We start from the raw sequence: 8,852 nt of genomic DNA on the forward strand, positions 1-8,852 counted from the left end.
CCTTCCACGGGGAGCCCCTTGCCTGCCACGGCCTCTGCGGCTAGCCGTGACACCACTCCTCCCGGCAAAGGAGAAAGTGCCACCACAAACCAGGGGAGCAGCACGACGCCCGAGCCCAACGCCAACACATCCCTTTCCCTCCCTGCCTCATCGCTGGCCACCCCCTCCACCACCAGGATGCTGGGCGGAGAAGGGAGGACGACCGAGAGTTCACCCGCCACGCACACTCGGGAAGGGAGCTCACTCGGGGTGTCTGCTGCGAGCGAGAGCACGAGCCCCGCCTTCCCATCAACGAGGCCCCATGCCACTGCCACCGGCGTGGGCACAGCGAGTGGCAGTGCTGCCTCCGTGTCTCAGAACCCACGCTCGGCAACGACGACCCTCTCCTCCTCCAACTCTCCTGCGGGATCCTCGCCAGCCACCCCCAGCCCGCAGGCAAGCACCAGCAACGGCACCGCTGAGGTGGGCTTGACCGCCACCTCCCAGCCCTCCACGGCACTCGCCTCCTCTGCTCCTTCCTCCGCTCCTGGCTTGACCAGCGTGGCGTCGGGCCCTGTGACGGCAGAGCCCGCGACGCACGGTCCAGTTCCCAGCGCGCCCAGCCCCAAGCCATCGTCTTCCGCCCTCTCGGATACAACCGAGGCCAGCCTTTCGTCCACGCTGGCCGGCAGTGCGGAGACGCAGGCAGTGCGGCTCACTTCTGGAACCCTCACGCAGGAGCAGGCCACGGCGGAGACGGGCGCCACTTCACCTTCCACGGGGAGCCCCTTGCCTGCCACGGCCTCTGCGGCTAGCCGTGACACCACTCCTCCCGGCAAAGGAGAAAGTGCCACCACAAACCAGGGGAGCAGCACGACGCCCGAGCCCAACGCCAACACATCCCTTTCCCTCCCTGCCTCATCGCTGGCCACCCCCTCCACCACCAGGATGCTGGGCGGAGAAGGGAGGACGACCGAGAGTTCACCCGCCACGCACACTCGGGAAGGGAGCTCACTCGGGGTGTCTGCTGCGAGCGAGAGCACGAGCCCCGCCTTCCCATCAACGAGGCCCCATGCCACTGCCACCGGCGTGGGCACAGCGAGTGGCAGTGCTGCCTCCGTGTCTCAGAACCCACGCTCGGCAACGACGACCCTCTCCTCCTCCAACTCTCCTGCGGGATCCTCGCCAGCCACCCCCAGCCCGCAGGCAAGCACCAGCAACGGCACCGCTGAGGTGGGCTTGACCGCCACCTCCCAGCCCTCCACGGCACTCGCCTCCTCTGCTCCTTCCTCCGCTCCTGGCTTGACCAGCGTGGCGTCGGGCCCTGTGACGGCAGAGCCCGCGACGCACGGTCCAGTTCCCAGCGCGCCCAGCCCCAAGCCATCGTCTTCCGCCCTCTCGGATACAACCGAGGCCAGCCTTTCGTCCACGCTGGCCGGCAGTGCGGAGACGCAGGCAGTGCGGCTCACTTCTGGAACCCTCACGCAGGAGCAGGCCACGGCGGAGACGGGCGCCACTTCACCTTCCACGGGGAGCCCCTTGCCTGCCACGGCCTCTGCGGCTAGCCGTGACACCACTCCTCCCGGCAAAGGAGAAAGTGCCACCACAAACCAGGGGAGCAGCACGACGCCCGAGCCCAACGCCAACACATCCCTTTCCCTCCCTGCCTCATCGCTGGCCACCCCCTCCACCACCAGGATGCTGGGCGGAGAAGGGAGGACGACCGAGAGTTCACCCGCCACGCACACTCGGGAAGGGAGCTCACTCGGGGTGTCTGCTGCGAGCGAGAGCACGAGCCCCGCCTTCCCATCAACGAGGCCCCATGCCACTGCCACCGGCGTGGGCACAGCGAGTGGCAGTGCTGCCTCCGTGTCTCAGAACCCACGCTCGGCAACGACGACCCTCTCCTCCTCCAACTCTCCTGCGGGATCCTCGCCAGCCACCCCCAGCCCGCAGGCAAGCACCAGCAACGGCACCGCTGAGGTGGGCTTGACCGCCACCTCCCAGCCCTCCACGGCACTCGCCTCCTCTGCTCCTTCCTCCGCTCCTGGCTTGACCAGCGTGGCGTCGGGCCCTGTGACGGCAGAGCCCGCGACGCACGGTCCAGTTCCCAGCGCGCCCAGCCCCAAGCCATCGTCTTCCGCCCTCTCGGATACAACCGAGGCCAGCCTTTCGTCCACGCTGGCCGGCAGTGCGGAGACGCAGGCAGTGCGGCTCACTTCTGGAACCCTCACGCAGGAGCAGGCCACGGCGGAGACGGGCGCCACTTCACCTTCCACGGGGAGCCCCTTGCCTGCCACGGCCTCTGCGGCTAGCCGTGACACCACTCCTCCCGGCAAAGGAGAAAGTGCCACCACAAACCAGGGGAGCAGCACGACGCCCGAGCCCAACGCCAACACATCCCTTTCCCTCCCTGCCTCATCGCTGGCCACCCCCTCCACCACCAGGATGCTGGGCGGAGAAGGGAGGACGACCGAGAGTTCACCCGCCACGCACACTCGGGAAGGGAGCTCACTCGGGGTGTCTGCTGCGAGCGAGAGCACGAGCCCCGCCTTCCCATCAACGAGGCCCCATGCCACTGCCACCGGCGTGGGCACAGCGAGTGGCAGTGCTGCCTCCGTGTCTCAGAACCCACGCTCGGCAACGACGACCCTCTCCTCCTCCAACTCTCCTGCGGGATCCTCGCCAGCCACCCCCAGCCCGCAGGCAAGCACCAGCAACGGCACCGCTGAGGTGGGCTTGACCGCCACCTCCCAGCCCTCCACGGCACTCGCCTCCTCTGCTCCTTCCTCCGCTCCTGGCTTGACCAGCGTGGCGTCGGGCCCTGTGACGGCAGAGCCCGCGACGCACGGTCCAGTTCCCAGCGCGCCCAGCCCCAAGCCATCGTCTTCCGCCCTCTCGGATACAACCGAGGCCAGCCTTTCGTCCACGCTGGCCGGCAGTGCGGAGACGCAGGCAGTGCGGCTCACTTCTGGAACCCTCACGCAGGAGCAGGCCACGGCGGAGACGGGCGCCACTTCACCTTCCACGGGGAGCCCCTTGCCTGCCACGGCCTCTGCGGCTAGCCGTGACACCACTCCTCCCGGCAAAGGAGAAAGTGCCACCACAAACCAGGGGAGCAGCACGACGCCCGAGCCCAACGCCAACACATCCCTTTCCCTCCCTGCCTCATCGCTGGCCACCCCCTCCACCACCAGGATGCTGGGCGGAGAAGGGAGGACGACCGAGAGTTCACCCGCCACGCACACTCGGGAAGGGAGCTCACTCGGGGTGTCTGCTGCGAGCGAGAGCACGAGCCCCGCCTTCCCATCAACGAGGCCCCATGCCACTGCCACCGGCGTGGGCACAGCGAGTGGCAGTGCTGCCTCCGTGTCTCAGAACCCACGCTCGGCAACGACGACCCTCTCCTCCTCCAACTCTCCTGCGGGATCCTCGCCAGCCACCCCCAGCCCGCAGGCAAGCACCAGCAACGGCACCGCTGAGGTGGGCTTGACCGCCACCTCCCAGCCCTCCACGGCACTCGCCTCCTCTGCTCCTTCCTCCGCTCCTGGCTTGACCAGCGTGGCGTCGGGCCCTGTGACGGCAGAGCCCGCGACGCACGGTCCAGTTCCCAGCGCGCCCAGCCCCAAGCCATCGTCTTCCGCCCTCTCGGATACAACCGAGGCCAGCCTTTCGTCCACGCTGGCCGGCAGTGCGGAGACGCAGGCAGTGCGGCTCACTTCTGGAACCCTCACGCAGGAGCAGGCCACGGCGGAGACGGGCGCCACTTCACCTTCCACGGGGAGCCCCTTGCCTGCCACGGCCTCTGCGGCTAGCCGTGACACCACTCCTCCCGGCAAAGGAGAAAGTGCCACCACAAACCAGGGGAGCAGCACGACGCCCGAGCCCAACGCCAACACATCCCTTTCCCTCCCTGCCTCATCGCTGGCCACCCCCTCCACCACCAGGATGCTGGGCGGAGAAGGGAGGACGACCGAGAGTTCACCCGCCACGCACACTCGGGAAGGGAGCTCACTCGGGGTGTCTGCTGCGAGCGAGAGCACGAGCCCCGCCTTCCCATCAACGAGGCCCCATGCCACTGCCACCGGCGTGGGCACAGCGAGTGGCAGTGCTGCCTCCGTGTCTCAGAACCCACGCTCGGCAACGACGACCCTCTCCTCCTCCAACTCTCCTGCGGGATCCTCGCCAGCCACCCCCAGCCCGCAGGCAAGCACCAGCAACGGCACCGCTGAGGTGGGCTTGACCGCCACCTCCCAGCCCTCCACGGCACTCGCCTCCTCTGCTCCTTCCTCCGCTCCTGGCTTGACCAGCGTGGCGTCGGGCCCTGTGACGGCAGAGCCCGCGACGCACGGTCCAGTTCCCAGCGCGCCCAGCCCCAAGCCATCGTCTTCCGCCCTCTCGGATACAACCGAGGCCAGCCTTTCGTCCACGCTGGCCGGCAGTGCGGAGACGCAGGCAGTGCGGCTCACTTCTGGAACCCTCACGCAGGAGCAGGCCACGGCGGAGACGGGCGCCACTTCACCTTCCACGGGGAGCCCCTTGCCTGCCACGGCCTCTGCGGCTAGCCGTGACACCACTCCTCCCGGCAAAGGAGAAAGTGCCACCACAAACCAGGGGAGCAGCACGACGCCCGAGCCCAACGCCAACACATCCCTTTCCCTCCCTGCCTCATCGCTGGCCACCCCCTCCACCACCAGGATGCTGGGCGGAGAAGGGAGGACGACCGAGAGTTCACCCGCCACGCACACTCGGGAAGGGAGCTCACTCGGGGTGTCTGCTGCGAGCGAGAGCACGAGCCCCGCCTTCCCATCAACGAGGCCCCATGCCACTGCCACCGGCGTGGGCACAGCGAGTGGCAGTGCTGCCTCCGTGTCTCAGAACCCACGCTCGGCAACGACGACCCTCTCCTCCTCCAACTCTCCTGCGGGATCCTCGCCAGCCACCCCCAGCCCGCAGGCAAGCACCAGCAACGGCACCGCTGAGGTGGGCTTGACCGCCACCTCCCAGCCCTCCACGGCACTCGCCTCCTCTGCTCCTTCCTCCGCTCCTGGCTTGACCAGCGTGGCGTCGGGCCCTGTGACGGCAGAGCCCGCGACGCACGGTCCAGTTCCCAGCGCGCCCAGCCCCAAGCCATCGTCTTCCGCCCTCTCGGATACAACCGAGGCCAGCCTTTCGTCCACGCTGGCCGGCAGTGCGGAGACGCAGGCAGTGCGGCTCACTTCTGGAACCCTCACGCAGGAGCAGGCCACGGCGGAGACGGGCGCCACTTCACCTTCCACGGGGAGCCCCTTGCCTGCCACGGCCTCTGCGGCTAGCCGTGACACCACTCCTCCCGGCAAAGGAGAAAGTGCCACCACAAACCAGGGGAGCAGCACGACGCCCGAGCCCAACGCCAACACATCCCTTTCCCTCCCTGCCTCATCGCTGGCCACCCCCTCCACCACCAGGATGCTGGGCGGAGAAGGGAGGACGACCGAGAGTTCACCCGCCACGCACACTCGGGAAGGGAGCTCACTCGGGGTGTCTGCTGCGAGCGAGAGCACGAGCCCCGCCTTCCCATCAACGAGGCCCCATGCCACTGCCACCGGCGTGGGCACAGCGAGTGGCAGTGCTGCCTCCGTGTCTCAGAACCCACGCTCGGCAACGACGACCCTCTCCTCCCCCAACTCTCCTGCGGGATCCTCGCCAGCCACCCCCAGCCCGCAGGCAAGCACCAGCAACGGCACCGCTGAGGTGGGCTTGACCGCCACCTCCCAGCCCTCCACGGCACTCGCCTCCTCTGCTCCTTCCTCCGCTCCTGGCTTGACCAGCGTGGCGTCGGGCCCTGTGACGGCAGAGCCCGCGACGCACGGTCCAGTTCCCAGCGCGCCCAGCCCCAAGCCATCGTCTTCCGCCCTCTCGGATACAACCGAGGCCAGCCTTTCGTCCACGCTGGCCGGCAGTGCGGAGACGCAGGCAGTGCGGCTCACTTCTGGAACCCTCACGCAGGAGCAGGCCACGGCGGAGACGGGCGCCACTTCACCTTCCACGGGGAGCCCCTTGCCTGCCACGGCCTCTGCGGCTAGCCGTGACACCACTCCTCCCAGCAAAGGAGAAAGTGCCACCACAAACCAGGGGAGCAGCACGACGCCCGAGCCCAACGCCAACACATCCCTTTCCCTCCCTGCCTCATCGCTGGCCACCCCCTCCACCACCAGGATGCTGGGCGGAGAAGGGAGGACGACCGAGAGTTCACCCGCCACGCACACTCGGGAAGGGAGCTCACTCGGGGTGTCTGCTGCGAGCGAGAGCACGAGCCCCGCCTTCCCATCAACGAGGCCCCATGCCACTGCCACCGGCGTGGGCACAGCGAGTGGCAGTGCTGCCTCCGTGTCTCAGAACCCACGCTCGGCAACGACGACCCTCTCCTCCTCCAACTCTCCTGCGGGATCCTCGCCAGCCACCCCCAGCCCGCAGGCAAGCACCAGCAACGGCACCGCTGAGGTGGGCTTGACCGCCACCTCCCAGCCCTCCACGGCACTCGCCTCCTCTGCTCCTTCCTCCGCTCCTGGCTTGACCAGCGTGGCGTCGGGCCCTGTGACGGCAGAGCCCGCGACGCACGGTCCAGTTCCCAGCGCGCCCAGCCCCAAGCCATCGTCTTCCGCCCTCTCGGATACAACCGAGGCCAGCCTTTCGTCCACGCTGGCCGGCAGTGCGGAGACGCAGGCAGTGCGGCTCACTTCTGGAACCCTCACGCAGGAGCAGGCCACGGCGGAGACGGGCGCCACTTCACCTTCCACGGGGAGCCCCTTGCCTGCCACGGCCTCTGCGGCTAGCCGTGACACCACTCCTCCCGGCAAAGGAGAAAGTGCCACCACAAACCAGGGGAGCAGCACGACGCCCGAGCCCAACGCCAACACATCCCTTTCCCTCCCTGCCTCATCGCTGGCCACCCCCTCCACCACCAGGATGCTGGGCGGAGAAGGGAGGACGACCGAGAGTTCACCCGCCACGCACACTCAGGAAGGGAGCTCACTCGGGGTGTCTGCTGCGAGCGAGAGCACGAGCCCCGCCTTCCCATCAACGAGGCCCCATGCCACTGCCACCGGCGTGGGCACAGCGAGTGGCAGTGCTGCCTCCGTGTCTCAGAACCCACGCTCGGCAACGACGACCCTCTCCTCCTCCAACTCTCCTGCGGGATCCTCGCCAGCCACCCCCAGCCCGCAGGCAAGCACCAGCAACGGCACCACTGAGGTGGGCTTGACCGCCACCTCCCAGCCCTCCACGGCACTCGCCTCCTCTGCTCCTTCCTCCGCTCCTGGCTTGACCAGCGTGGCGTCGGGCCCTGTGACGGCAGAGCCCGCGACGCACGGTCCAGTTCCCAGCGCGCCCAGCCCCAAGCCATCGTCTTCCGCCCTCTCGGATACAACCGAGGCCAGCCTTTCGTCCACGCTGGCCGGCAGTGCGGAGACGCAGGCAGTGCGGCTCACTTCTGGAACCCTCACGCAGGAGCAGGCCACGGCGGAGACGGGCGCCACTTCACCTTCCACGGGGAGCCCCTTGCCTGCCACGGCCTCTGCGGCTAGCCGTGACACCACTCCTCCCGGCAAAGGAGAAAGTGCCACCACAAACCAGGGGAGCAGCACGACGCCCGAGCCCAACGCCAACACATCCCTTTCCCTCCCTGCCTCATCGCTGGCCACCCCCTCCACCACCAGGATGCTGGGCGGAGAAGGGAGGACGACCGAGAGTTCACCCGCCACGCACACTCGGGAAGGGAGCTCACTCGGGGTGTCTGCTGCGAGCGAGAGCACGAGCCCCGCCTTCCCATCAACGAGGCCCCATGCCACTGCCACCGGCGTGGGCACAGCGAGTGGCAGTGCTGCCTCCGTGTCTCAGAACCCACGCTCGGCAACGACGACCCTCTCCTCCTCCAACTCTCCTGCGGGATCCTCGCCAGCCACCCCCAGCCCGCAGGCAAGCACCAGCAACGGCACCGCTGAGGTGGGCTTGACCGCCACCTCCCAGCCCTCCACGGCACTCGCCTCCTCTGCTCCTTCCTCCGCTCCTGGCTTGACCAGCGTGGCGTCGGGCCCTGTGACGGCAGAGCCCGCGACGCACGGTCCAGTTCCCAGCGCGCCCAGCCCCAAGCCATCGTCTTCCGCCCTCTCGGATACAACCGAGGCCAGCCTTTCGTCCACGCTGGCCGGCAGTGCGGAGACGCAGGCAGTGCGGCTCACTTCTGGAACCCTCACGCAGGAGCAGGCCACGGCGGAGACGGGCGCCACTTCACCTTCCACGGGGAGCCCCTTGCCTGCCACGGCCTCTGCGGCTAGCCGTGACACCACTCCTCCCGGCAAAGGAGAAAGTGCCACCACAAACCAGGGGAGCAGCACGACGCCCGAGCCCAACGCCAACACATCCCTTTCCCTCCCTGCCTCATCGCTGGCCACCCCCTCCACCACCAGGATGCTGGGCGGAGAAGGGAGGACGACCGAGAGTTCACCCGCCACGCACACTCGGGAAGGGAGCTCACTCGGGGTGTCTGCTGCGAGCGAGAGCACGAGCCCCGCCTTCCCATCAACGAGGCCCCATGCCACTGCCACCGGCGTGGGCACAGCGAGTGGCAGTGCTGCCTCCGTGTCTCAGAACCCACGCTCGGCAACGACGACCCTCTCCTCCTCCAACTCTCCTGCGGGATCCTCGCCAGCCACCCCCAGCCCGCAGGCAAGCACCAGCAACGGCACCGCTGAGGTGGGCTTGACTGCCACCTCCCAGCCCTCCACGGCACTCGCCTCCTCTGCTCCTTCCTCCGCTCCTGGCTTGACCAGCGTGGCGTCGGGCCCTGTGACGGCAGAGCCCGCGACGCACGGTCCAGTTCCCAGCGCGCCCAG

The sequence above is a fragment of the Strix uralensis genome, chromosome 2, assembly GCF_047716275.1.
Source record: "Strix uralensis isolate ZFMK-TIS-50842 chromosome 2, bStrUra1, whole genome shotgun sequence".
Lineage (NCBI taxonomy): Eukaryota > Metazoa > Chordata > Aves > Strigiformes > Strigidae > Strix > Strix uralensis.